Below are 13,481 nucleotides of genomic sequence, written 5' to 3'. Positions count from 1 at the left end.
GCGTAGGCCAATTCACATGCATAAAACCTAATTCACGTGCATGAAAAAAAAATCTATATATTCACAAAAACCAATTCACATGCATAAAATAAGAATATATTTTGAGGTCGCACAGATTAAATTTCGGGAGCATATGCTATAAAAATGGTCGAAATTTCGAGCCCTGGTTTCCCTACTAGGGGAGAAAAAAGCACTTTTTATTATACACATTGTTTCAAAGCAGCTTTACAGAAGATGAATGTTTCTACATTACAAATAAGAGTTCTGTTATCAGGTGTAACTGTGTCAAAGTAATGTTCATATGGCAGAAATGTTCTAAAATTAGGCTGTTCAAATCATGCAGTTAGTTAACATCATGTATTCAGCAGAAACAATGAACACATTAAAGCAATGATTACATGATGTGATGATGTTGATTATACAATGCAAGGAAAATTTGGCAGCATTGTATGTTTATTCAGAGTTGGTGTCATCTGAAGTTCTCTCAAGGGTTGGCGTCATCTCTTCACAGGTGCTCGTCGGCTGAAGTCTTCATAAGAGGCTGGATATAGTCAGCAGGAGCAATCTAAATATAGCTATAGATTACACCAACAAAAAGTGATGTAATCATACTTGGGAATTGGCACTTCTTTTGCAAAGAACATTGAAAGACTTGCAAAAACCCAGTGAACTGAGACTCATTGTGAATGTGATGTCTCATTACAGGTAGTCTTCAGGTGGTTCTTGTTCTGAAAGCAAGATAAAGGAGAAAAACACAGGAGAAATGGTTAAGTTATGCTCCATGTTGTTTAGGTGAGGGGGTGTTAGATATTATTTGTTAAATATAACAAATAGTTGTGTGTCTGATTGGTCCAAATGCTACAGTAGCTAAGAAGTTTAAGTATAAAATACAGTAATAAAGTACAGCTTTACTGTGGTTACTTCTGTAGTACAGTAGTGGTATATAATACATTTTTGGTAATTTAACCTAGTATGATTCTGAAATGAACACTGCTCACCTATTTTAAACCTTTTCATTCTCACTTAGCTCCATCAGCATCTGTTGCAATAAATCTAATATTTAACTCCCCACCAGCAAAAATCATGTTTAAAAGCCTTAATTACACAACGATGAATGCAACTGCATGTAGAGAATGAATAATTTCCTCTAAATCTACTAATTTAGTGAGGAATAATCTAATAATAATCTATTTTAATACACAAGGTAATTTGATTAGCTGTGCTGATAATATGCAATTTTGTTCTATAAATGTCTTACTTTTTAAAAGTTCATCACAGCGGTCTCTTCTGCTGCATCTTTACGGCACTGATAGTTTTGGCGCTAACTTCTGGGAACTATTGAGAGGCTCCACGATCCGCCATTGCTGTAAAAATCTGGTCCGGTGGAGTGAATGGAGTTGACGCAACTCTGTCTCTCAATGGCTCTGCTTGAAAGGGCCTTCGCTTACAGTAAATGAAGCTCATTTGCTGCTCATCTGTCACTCATATTACCGTTCATGACCCGCCTGTCTCTTGCGATGATGAGCTTCCGCTACACTTACGCCTTCTGTTCCGTTCCGTACATAACAAACCTAATTAATTAATGAATCTTTCTTATGATTTTAGCTCCAGTTTGTTCTCCTGCCCATTATTTACTGCAGTAGTTTCCAGGGAACAAATTTTTTTTACTCAGTAATCATGTGTTTTAAAATTTAGCGAAGTACAACACTTCAAACAAAATATACTTAAAAGTAAAATTACAGATTTTTAAAAATTACTTTAAAAAGTAGAAGTACGCAAAAAAGCTACTCAATTACAGTAACTCGAGTAAATGTAATTCGTTACTTTCCAACTCTGGATTTACATGCACTTTAGGCATGTCAAAAGGCATCATTATAATCCATAATCAAAGTCAAGCTAATAATAAATTTCATAGAATTGTATAAATTCTATAGGTTACAGTGTAAGAAAAAAAGTCTGAGTTAAAATCTTATGTTTATTGAAAGTATTTTTGTATTTCAATGCCACAGTTTACAAACAGAGGTTGGAGGAACTGAGGAACTAATTATTGTTAAATTTATTTCATAATGTACCCTATATACATATATTTCAAATTTCTTTATTAGATTTTCTGCATGGAATATCAACTCAACAAATTAAAACATTAATTTTATAAAATTATTCTTCCATGTTATTACCAATACTACCCCACTAAACACTTCCCTCCCTCAACAACTTATAACTTCCCATGGGGGGAAAAAAAGAGAGAAAAGAAAGAAAAGAAAAAAAGAAAAAGACAGAGGTAAAAATAATAATAAAACAAAATAATGCTTTTTTATGTTTAAAAAAGCATAAATAAAAATTGTATGTTTATATATTAATGCTCAGCTTAAGTATCAAGACAGTTAGCCAGCAGATAATCTAAAAGGGGGTGCCACACCTTGTCAAAGGTCTTTAAAGAACCAGTGAGTGACAGTCTAATTTTTTCCAATTTAATGCAAGTAGACACTTCTTTTAGCCATGTATCAAAGGAAGGGGGTGAGACGTGCTTCCACTTTAAAAGGATGAGACGTCTTGCTAGTAAAGTAGTAAAGGCTAAAGCCTTTTGGACCGTTACTGAAAGGTTAACATCTACTGCCAACCCAAAAATGGCCAAAAGTGGATTTGTATCGATATCTATGTCAAAGGCATCTTTCAAAGTTTTAAATATTTTAGTCCACTAATCAAATAATTTAGGGCATTCCCACAACATGTGAATGAGACCTGCTGGTGATTGCTTGCACCTATTACATGCATCGCTGACAGAGGGGTATATTTTGGCAAGTCTAGCATTAGTATAGTAAACCCTTGTGATGAGAGGGGCGGGGCCGAGAGCTGTGGGAACAGAGCGAGGCCGGTGAAGTAAATGCAAATGCGCGACACATGCACCACTCACCAGTCTCGAGTCCCACGGAGGAGCTCCGGAAGATAAAAGGAGGAGTGACGACAGTGTTGGACGAGAGAGGACCAGGCCTGGACTTTATTTTGTGTTTTGCGTGCGGCAGCAGTCCGCGAGGGGCTGCCGCTTTACTTTTATTTTGTGTTGGTTTATTTTATTAAAGTGTTTAAATGTTCGCCGGTTCCCGCCTCCTTCTTCCCGATCTACAAACTGTGTTACATTGGTGCCGAAACCCGGGAGGAAGGAGGGACACGCTGCCAGAGATCCCTCGCCGCTGTGGTGAATCCGCGGTGCCATCGAGCATGGCGGAGCAGTCTGCGGCTATGGACGCTCGAGGCGGTGGACTGGAGTGAGTTGCCGGGGGGGAGGACAAACTTGCTGCCAGCCGCCTGGAATGTGGAGTCCCGTCGCCGTCCACCAGGCAGCGGAGGAGTGTCAGGCCGTCCACCGAGGGCTATCCAGTGCCGCCGCCAGGCATCGCGGAAGAGTTTACCCAGCTGGTGGAGGGCCGAGCGGCAGTGTGTCTGGGAACCGCAACAAGAATTTTTTTTCCTCCCCCCCCTCTCTCGTCTCTGTCTCTCCTCATCCTTCTGTCTCCTTTTCTCTCACCTCGTCTGTCTGTCCTTACCCCCAGGTACGCCGCGGCCACTGTGATCGGCTCCCCCGGAGTGGGGAGGGGGGGAGTAGAACGCAGTCTCGTGGGTACCCCCGGCCTGCGAGGGGCGATGGAGGTATGTGACCTCCCCGCGAGGGGCTGCCGCTTTACTTTCATTTTGTGTTGGTTTATTTTATTAAAGTGTTTAAATGTTCGCCGGTCCCCGCCTCCTTCTTCCCGATCTACAAACTGTGTTACAACCCTATGTAGAATCTTACATTGTATAAGCCCATGTCTTGCGCATATAGATGAGGTGTGAGTGAGCTCAAGAATACGCTCCCAGTGTTCATCAGATAACTCAAATCCCAATCTCTCTTCCCAAGCACCTCTGGCCTGATTTGCAGAGCCTGAATTAATATTGTGAATCAGATTATAAATGACAGAAATACAATGTTTTGAGTGTGGTTCAAGCTATAAGAAGTCATCCAATGGAGATTGAGGGGGACGATTTGGAAAATGAGGGAATAGCTTTTGCACAAAGTGCCTGACTTGAAAGAAATGAAATAAGTGGGAATTAGGTAGATCGAATCTCTTAGAAAGGTTATTAAAGGATGAGAAAATACCGCTCTCATAGAGATCATCAATGGTCTTTATGCCCTTATTGAACCATATTCGGAATGCCTCATCCATAATGGATGGCGCAAAACAGTGGTTTTAAAAAATCGGAGAATGGATAGAAGACCTATGCAAACCAGTGTGCTTGCTAAATTGAGTCCATATCTTAACTGAGTGGGATACTACTAAATTTGAAGTAAAACTGGCAGGTAAAGGTAATTGAGAGGATATAACAGAGTTCAGAGAGAGGCGCATCGGCTCTCCGTCTCTGCCTCGGGGTCCTCCGCCACCTGCTCCGCCGCCATTGCTCGGCCCCCTGGAGTCATCAGACCTTCCTCCACCATCCACCCTCCACTCCAAACCCCTCTTGTCTCCTCCTTGGCTCCTTCCTCCTGCATTACCCCCCTGGACTCTGTCTACCGGCCCCCTCCCGGGTGTCCGTCCTCCTCCGGAGCCTCCTTCCTAGTTCCCACCCGACCCTCCCCATGTTGGTTCTACGGCGCGAAGACGCGCCTTCTGGGAGGGGGCGTAATATCAGGATTCTGGACTGTTTCTGTGTGTTTTGCTCCCCGTGACCCAGTTTCTCCCTCTTGTTGATTGTGTTAATTTGATTCCAGGTGTGTCTCCTTAGTCCCCTCGATTAGTCCCTTGTTATCCTGTGTTTATAAGCCCCAGTCCGTTCAGTTAGTGTTTGTCGGGTCTGCAAGTTATGTTCATGTGTCATTCCTTGTTCCTGTTGTGGATTTTCCCCTGTGTTTGTTCATTAAAAGACTGTTTAACGCTTCTCCGCGTCTCCTGCGTTCCTTCCGGCAGCAAATCGTGACAACCTGGACATGATTCTTTGGAAGGATTCTTTTCAACTACAGCTATGCTGCTATTTCTTACACATACACTACCCGGGTAGTAAAGAAAAAAAAAGGCCTTAACATTTTACATTCATTTTATATTAAACACACGGATAACAAAGGACCCAGGATGGCTTTTGGACATTTTATTCCTTTTTTTTTTTTTGGATTCATTATTGAATAACCTGAACTCAACATTGAATTGTCCTTAAATTATTGACATTGTTGTGTTCAGACATCTATACATTCATTTCCTTCTTTTAGTATTTGTTCATTTAATTTCTGTGTGTAATAAATGTGCCGGCTGTTTATTGATTTCATCCCAATTGGCCCAAAATTCATTTCTTTGCTCCTAAGACTCAAACCTAGTCTCATATAGACATCTGTTTGGTGTAATATGTTATTGTGTTATATAGCGTTAACATGTTATAGTGTTACATACACAAAACTTGGAATTTATCAATATGGGCGTGATCTGTGGCTACGATCAAATTTCATGTCAAGTCTCAGCTCATGTACGCAAGTTTTTGAGTTAGCCTGAACTTGCTTGCAGCATAGTAAATCTTGCGGAGAATAGTATAATGACAACATTTTGTTGATTAAGATTATTTTCCTGACCGATAACTGAACTTGATTGACTGACCCTGGAGATATTTTAACAATACACTACTGTGCATATTGTTTATATTGTTTTCTTCTGATTTGTTTGTAGTCCGTGGTCAGCTGTTCCTTCAATCATGAGGAATGTTAGTTTGAGTCATTCTTGAATAACATTTTTTTTATATTTGAATGTATTTGCTATTGAATGTTTACTGTTGCTGTTGAATATTTCTTTGAATTTAAAGGGGTCATATGATGCGATTTAAAATTTTCCTTTCTCTTTGGAGTGTTACAAGCTCTTGGTGCATAAAGAAGATCAGTAAAGTTGCAAAGACTAAAGTCTCAAATCCAAAGAGATATTCTTTATAAAAGTTAAGAGTCAACCACGCCTACCTAAAACGGCTCGTTCGAACACGCGTAGAACTACCCTTGTTTTGATTATAAAACATTTTAAAAGACCAAAACTGAGTTAAAATTAATCACATTAATCAATAACAAAACAGACTTAATAGAATTAATACTGGTAACAACATTCAATTTATTATTTTGCCAGATGCTGGGAAATGACTTTTAAATTTAAAGGGATAGTTCACCCAAAAATAAAAACGACCTCATGTTTTACTCACCCTCAAGCCATCCTAGGTGTTATGACTTTCTTCTTTCAGACAAATACAGAGTTATATTAAAAAATGTCCTGGCTCTTCCAAGCTTTATAATGGGAGTGAATGGGGGTTGAGATTCAATAGACGAATACAAGTCCAATAAACTCTGCCCATCATAAAAAAGTGCTCCACACAGGTCTGGGAGGTTAATTAAGGCCTCCTGAAGTGAATTGATGCATTTTTGTAAGAAAATTAACCATAATTAAAACTTTATAAACCATAATCTCTAGCTTCCGCTATTTGTTGTATATGCATTCATGAGAGAGTGGCGTTCCAGCTGGATGACGTAGGCGTAGCGTAAGATCCGGGACATTTTTACTATGGATGGATGAATCTCAACCCCCATTCACTGCCATTATAAAACTGGGAAGAGCCAGGACATTTTAAAATATAACTTGTATTCGTCTGAAGGTAGAAAGTCATATACACCTAGAATGGCTTGAGGGTGAGTAAATCATGGGGTAATTTGAATTTTTGGGTTAACTATCCCTTTAAGGTATATATTTTTATCAGTTCATGTTTCCCTGGGATTTGAACCCATGACTATGGCTTCCCTATCACCATGTTTTTCTGTTTGGGCAACAAGAAACTACTCATGATCCCACCTTCCGAACAATTTTGCACTCCACACTCCAATCCAGTAGGTGGCAGGAATGCACCATTTAGGTTAAATTTTGCATTCTGTCTGACTTAAAGTGTCTTTCCAAGCAGCCACTATCACCACCATGGACTCAAGAATGAGACCAGGCATGACAAGGTTTTGTATGCATGAATGTTTATTAACTGCAGGCCAGAAGTCACTGAACACACATATATTTATGTGAACAAATACATAAAAATTAGGTTACATGTTTTTTTTCCCCGAGTCTGGTTACACTCACCTCTCTCCTAAGCATATATACCCCCTTTTGTTACTAAGAAGAAGCTATTCTCCACAGTCACTTCACATGTCTAGAGCACTGGTTCTCATTTCCAGTCCTGGGGACCCCCTGCTTTGCACATTTTGCATGTCTCTTTTATTTAACTCACCTGATACAGATCATCAGTTTGTTAGCAGAGAGATCCATGAACTGAACTAAGTGTGTCACATAAGAGAGACATACAAAACGTGCAGAGCGGGGACTGGAATTGAGAATCGCTGGTCTACTAAATTCCTCATCTTTCCTGCATATAATGAAACATTCTGCCTAAAATCTCTGAAGAAAGGGAGTTATACTAGTAATGGGCATTTTTGAAGCACTGCTTTGTGCTTTGTCCCACTGCTTTGAAACCTTTGCGAATCATTTGTTTTGAAACAGTGGTTCAGAGCGCATATCAAACTGCCAAAGTCACTTGATTTCAGTAAACGAGGCTTCGTTAAGTAATAACTGCTTCGAAACGTTTTGAAATTTCAATGGTTTGCAGTTGGGGGTGATCTCTGTGAACCTGTGAATCATGAGTTCATTGAGATGGGTTCATTATGTGTAATACTTCCAATAAAACATTGCAATGGGTTTTAGTGATGTTCGGTTCTTGAACGAATCATTCTTTGAACCGGTTCTCAGGAAGTAACCGGTCGAGCTGGTTTACAAATCGAACGTAATCGAACTTTAGTTTCGGGTTGATGATGCAGGACGCACAGCCGAAGTAGCACGTCCAACACAAAAAGAACCGATTGAGCTGGTTCAACCAACTGTCGAAGTTTGCCGAGGATTACCGAGGACTCAACAAGAACCGAATGAGCCGTGGCAAAGTTTGCCGAGGATTACCAAAGATTCTGATGAGTGAATTGACGATACTGTGCAAGCCTGAGGCGCCTACTGGAAAAATGCTTATTATGACTGTTATTCATTTACATTTTATTAAAACCTGCAAAAGCCTTTCTGTCGAGTGATGTAAATAAATTTTACAATAGTTTATTGTGCATGCATATTATATTTAAAGTTGCTTAAGCGAAATCAAGGAGTTTATAAGACTAGTTTATTCATTCTTTATGCTGTAGACATGTAGAACATATCCACGTTTGTGCATACATTTCTGTAATGTGTGCTGTAGGTGTGAAACATTTAGGAATCTTATCCAAGTTGTAGGCTAGTCAAAATTGGTCAGTCAGTTGTATCTGACATAAAGGATCCGCGCATGAAACTGTGACCACAAACACTATTAACTTAAGTGAATTATATGGCAATAATCAGCAATATGCTTTCACACAAATAACTTTCTTTTTTGAATGTTTCAATATGTGTTGACACAAATTACTTATTTTAATTTTTAATTGATACAACATTGAGTTGTTAGAAAAGAAATGCATAGAGATGTTATTGCTTGATGATGTCAGAAACCAATGAATCGGCTTTTTGAACCGGTTCAATGAGCCGATCTGTCCTAAAAGAACCGGTTCGCAGAAATGAATCAGACTTTGCATCACTAATGGGTTTATAAAATGTTATTTGTAAAATGTTTTTGTGCATGTTTGGCCTGAGTTTTTATTGCATTTACACAGTTTTGACCAGCAGGCAATGTTTGTTTTGAGCGCTTCGAAACAGTGAATCATTTTTTGAAGCAGTTGATTCAACTGATTCAAAGTTTCGAAAAGGTTTGTTTCTGCCATCACTCAAGTCATACAGATTTGGAAAAACATGGGGAATGTTTTATTCTACTCTAAATGCACTAACTATGCAGAAGATGATTTTATATAAAGTGACTCACAATTGTGGAACATTACAAGCAATGTGATAGGGAGACCAGAGAAACTCCTCTAATCAACTTTTATATCTGTGCTGTGGTGCCTCATGAGAGATGGGAGAGACCAAATGAAGGGAAATGTTTTTATTTTAAAGTTGAATGGCTGTACAATGGTGAAATATCTATACACAACTGATAAATAACAGTAATTTGTGTATTAGAACATGTACAAAAAGTTTATAATCTTTATAATCATTTGTTTGTTTGGTGAATTTGATTCCCGGTTGCTTGTACCACTTATAATCTTATAATGGTTGTGCCCATGAGTATAAATGGCCACCAGCTGCGCTTAAACAGGATTGTCAGACTGAGATGGAAGTTGGTGAGAGAATAATCTGCTGAAGATTGAAAATATTGAGTTTTGTAAAAATGTTATTTATTTTTCTAATGTTCTTTATTTTTTAAATGAAATTACCATGCCTGTATATTTATGTTTTTAACGATACTGAAACATCTAACCAACAGAACACTGGTTCTCAATTCCAGTCCTGGGGACTTATTTAAAACGCCTGATTCAGATCATCAGCTTGTTAGGAGAGAGATCCATGAACTGAACTAATGCGGAGTTCACACTGCATGATTTTAGCCCGATTTTTCACTCGCCCACAAGTTTTGCGAAATCACAGACAAATGCCCGAAATCGGAGGAAAATCTGTGCTCGTTCACGCGAGTGACAATCACGCAGTGTGAATTATCAAAGACGCGATCTGAGGGAATCGCCGATGCGTCGCCGACGCCCGCGAAATATTTGGCATGCTAAATATCTGGAGCTGTCGGCGATTCAATCCCGCTGTGTGAAATGAGTTCTGACTGAAAAACACATCGGCGATGACCTACAGCCAATGAGAGATCAAGATACAGGGCAGCGGGAAGTTCGGGGAGGGGATTATATGAAACGTAGTTTACGGACCAGTGTTGCCAAATCCGCGATTGCCGCCGGTTGTTTTTTATGTCAGCAGGTTGAAGCGACCCCAATAACGTGATATTTAGGCCCTGGAATGTGAATTGTACCTGGAGAACCCCGCCAATAAAATTTGTATTTTACCCCCCTTATGTCAGCAGGTTGAAGCGACCCCAATAACGTGATATTTAGGCCCTGGAATGTGAATTTGTACCTGGAGAACCCCGCCAATAAAATTTGTATTTTACCCCCTGAATGCAATTTTTACTAGGGGACCAATCAGGAGGCATTTTAATGGTCGCAGTTGGAGGCGGGACTCAGAGCGTGCGCAGTTTGACTGTGTGACCCAGATGTTGAGAGTTGCGTCAAGAGAAACCGCCTCAGAGGAGAGGAACCGAATAGTTTTAGTAAATATTTTGAATGTATGTTTTTCAATACTCGTGTTTCTTTAGTTTATCACTTGTGCAATTTTATTTTCTTTACTTTTGCCGTTAAGACTTGATGCTGTAACATTCTGAATTAACTTGTTTTATTATCTTCACAAACGGTCGGAGGATTAGTGATCGCTTTCTCAGATGCTTTGTAGTTGCTGGAAATGGGTGAGTAACATTCAGATAAACATTCTCAAACTCTTACAGAGTTTATTTATTAAGGTTTATTATGTTTAAGGTAAGAAGTGGTGAGTTATTGGAGTACATATTTAATTGTTTTGAATATTGAAGACGCTGTGCTCTGCACTGTGAGGGTATAATCCATAATATGGGCACTTTAATCTGACTAAAGATCAATTTGTTAAACCCTTTATTCAACATCAATGTTGTTCAAATTGTATAAAATGAATCTGATTTAAAGGTGTTTTGATGCAAGTTATTCTATAGAGTGACTGTGTGCAGTAATTGTTTAAAATGTCATTGTCAGCAGTTTTAAAGTGTAAGTCCCTGAATTCTGGAATCAAAGGAAAAACATTGGTTATTTAAAGTAATTTTATTTATCATTATTAGATTGGGGTTTAGTGTCAAAATACAAACGAGTTATTTAGCCAATTTCCGTGCATTTAAAATGTTGATTTTGTTTTTATCCACTTTAATTGGATGGTTAAAGCTCAAGTAGTATTAAGGGGGTTTTACAATCTCTGTGCCAATGTTTTGCTATTCTTTAAAAGTTTCCTTTGTCTTTTCTATTTAGCTGGTTTCTCACAGGTTTTATAAAGTTTAAATTCTTGAAAGTGTAACATTGGACTTGTGATTACAATAAGTATATGCATCTAAAGCTTTTACAAAGGGACAATAAACATACAATTTCTCAAGAGCGATTTTTGAAGGGGACAAATAATACAGCTAAAATTGTACTTATAAGGATATGTATACACAGTGGAAAGCCTTACTACTATTAGTGCAGCAGGGAGACCCGTGCCAAATCAGACAACGTCAAGCTGTTGTGGTTGCGCCGAGACAGTGCTCGTGTCCGTTGTATTGTCACGGTGTTGCCAGGTCTGTGGTTTTCCCGTGGAATTGGGCTACTTTATCACTGTTGCCACAGGATGTTTTTCATGTCCGCGGGTTGAAGCAACCCCAATAACGTGTATTTTAGCCCTCGGAATGCGAATTATTATTATTATTATTTTTATTTATTTTTTTTTACCGGGGGACCCCTCGAAACGCGGTTAGTTTAGGCTAGTCTTGGGTAGCAATTGGGAGGGTTTTGTTGTCAAAAAACAAAAAAAAACTGGCAACCCTTTTTGTCAAGCAGGTAACGTTATCATTGCTAACATAGCGACTCATTGAAAAATACATTGGCATCATCTGTAATAATCAAAATAAAAATAAAATCACTTCATCCAATGTTTAAGTGAATAAAATAGCCTTGACCGCCTTGGAGTTCCACAACTATTGACTTTGTTCTCTCTCACCGGACTCGTGTGTGTAGGTGACGTAAAAGAGGAAAAGCAGGCATTTGGAGTCGGACCAAAGCATTGTGAGGCAAGGGAGGGGAGACTCAAAATGTTTCTAAACTCAAAACGCATTTTTCCCCGTTTGTGGTGTTTTACTACTTACACAATTATTTAAAGTATAAAACATTGTTATTTACAATACACAGACTGTTTTTAATCACATTTTTAGGGGGGACAACCCTCAGTTGGGGGGGTCCTGTCCCCCCCGACCCCCCCTGGGATTTCCACCTATGGTTGTAGGAATGGTTGATTCATGGCTGCACTGATAACTGCTTGTTAATGTCAGTTTACCTCTTGTGATTGTATTACGTTCTCCATGTTTGCTGTGCATCCGGATTCTGTCTGTTGAAACTACTTTGGTATTTCTACTTTTCTACTATATATATTTCCTAAATATTGTGTTGCACTATCCTGTCTGTCAGTCCCAAAGCTAACTTCGTTCCAGCTGTAGGCACAAGCTGTTCATGTTGGGCTCGACCTGAGACCTGGATTCTCAACCAAGAGAGAACCCAGCTCTCAACCAAAAGCCGCTCAGTGTGCTGCTTTTTTTTTTTTATACTCGTAGAAGCCACTCATTGACTTTGACGTCCATCTTGATAAGTCACATGCTACAAGTTTTTTCTTTTTACATTAAATGGCTCCCTTTAACTCTCAGATGGATCTGATTTACAGTTAACTCACCATGTTTCAGTTCAACCCGGAATTTGGAATTGGAATGGATTTTCACCTGGAAAATCAACAGATGCTGAGGTGAGTTGTCCTGTGATTCTTAACAACATTGTGTGTATTTGTCTGTTTTCTGGGTTGAGCAGTGTTCCCAAAAAGCCTTGTGGTGGAGGTAATTTCTTACCTGCATATGTCTTTCTGCTCCTCACCCTCTGTTTCCAGCTGTAGCTGCTTTGCGTATCTTTAGTTGACTGAGATGTATATTTGACAAGAGGACACATCAACACTCTGTTCTCCACCAGCTTTACTCTTCAGTAAGTACTTTTGAGTTTCATGCGATTGAGACTAATTGACTGACTGACTGCTTTAATCACCTCATGATTGGATCATTTACATGTAACTTTTGTTATTATGTTATTATTATTTACTTTTGTAAAAAAAAAGTCACTTTCTCTTCCCAGTGAGGTTTTAACAGTGCTGCTTTTCTGTTTTTCAATATTCTTCTGGAAATTTGTTCCTTAGATGAGTCCTCCTCTTGAGACTAACTTGGAATCTTTATATGAAGAGGTTTATAACTATTTATATCAGTCTCTTTACTGGGTTGAGTCGATGGTAGGGTTAGGTTTTGAAAAACTACAACAGCTCCCCCCGACCTAGCACCCGTCTAGGAAGGTTTGGAGTAAGGAGACTGAGGATGCGTGCACGGGCCTACGCCTGTTAGACTATACCAGGAAAGCATTGATCCATCTCCTTTCCAGGAGAATAGCCTATTTGGGCGTTGGGCTGAGAATGTGGAGGACCAGGAAGTAGGGAGATTGAGAAAAGGATTATCCTGTTGGTTTTGTTTTGTTCCCTTCTAAGAGATTAGCCTAACTGGGGATTTGGATATTCGGTTTGGGAAGGCTAGGTTTCAGGTCCATAAGTCTACGAACGGTAGGTTTTGGGTAAGTGTTGGTTAGTGTTAGGGTTAGGGTTAGGGTTAGGTTAGGTTAGGGTTAGGTATAT

The 13,481-nt window shown here is 39.3% G+C and overlaps 1 protein-coding gene and 1 long non-coding RNA gene across 2 annotated transcripts in view; both read left to right on the top strand.

The window, feature by feature from the left end:
* The window catches only part of gpc2 (glypican 2), a 40,550-nt gene extending 31,221 nt beyond the window's left edge, over window positions 1-9,329 (top strand). Inside the window, exon 14 of the mRNA XM_016522986.1 lies at window positions 9,318-9,329. The gene's annotated coding sequence lies outside the window, so the exon portion shown is untranslated. The remainder of the gene's footprint in view (window positions 1-9,317) is intronic.
* Window positions 9,330-10,394: 1,065 nt separating this feature from the next.
* Window positions 10,395-12,784, top strand: LOC107716515 (uncharacterized). Its single transcript, XR_001637219.1, has 3 exons — window positions 10,395-10,458; window positions 12,483-12,560; window positions 12,699-12,784. It is a non-coding gene; the product is annotated as an uncharacterized LOC107716515 (long non-coding RNA).
* The last annotated feature ends 697 nt before the right edge of the window (window positions 12,785-13,481 follow it).

The sequence above is a fragment of the Sinocyclocheilus rhinocerous genome, unplaced genomic scaffold, assembly GCF_001515625.1.
Source record: "Sinocyclocheilus rhinocerous isolate Xijiao unplaced genomic scaffold, SAMN03320098_v1.1 scaffold2736, whole genome shotgun sequence".
NCBI classification, from domain to species: Eukaryota; Metazoa; Chordata; class Actinopteri; order Cypriniformes; family Cyprinidae; genus Sinocyclocheilus; species Sinocyclocheilus rhinocerous.
The sequence above is the reverse complement of the archived record's forward strand: the minus strand, read 5'-3'. Positions and strand labels throughout refer to the sequence as shown.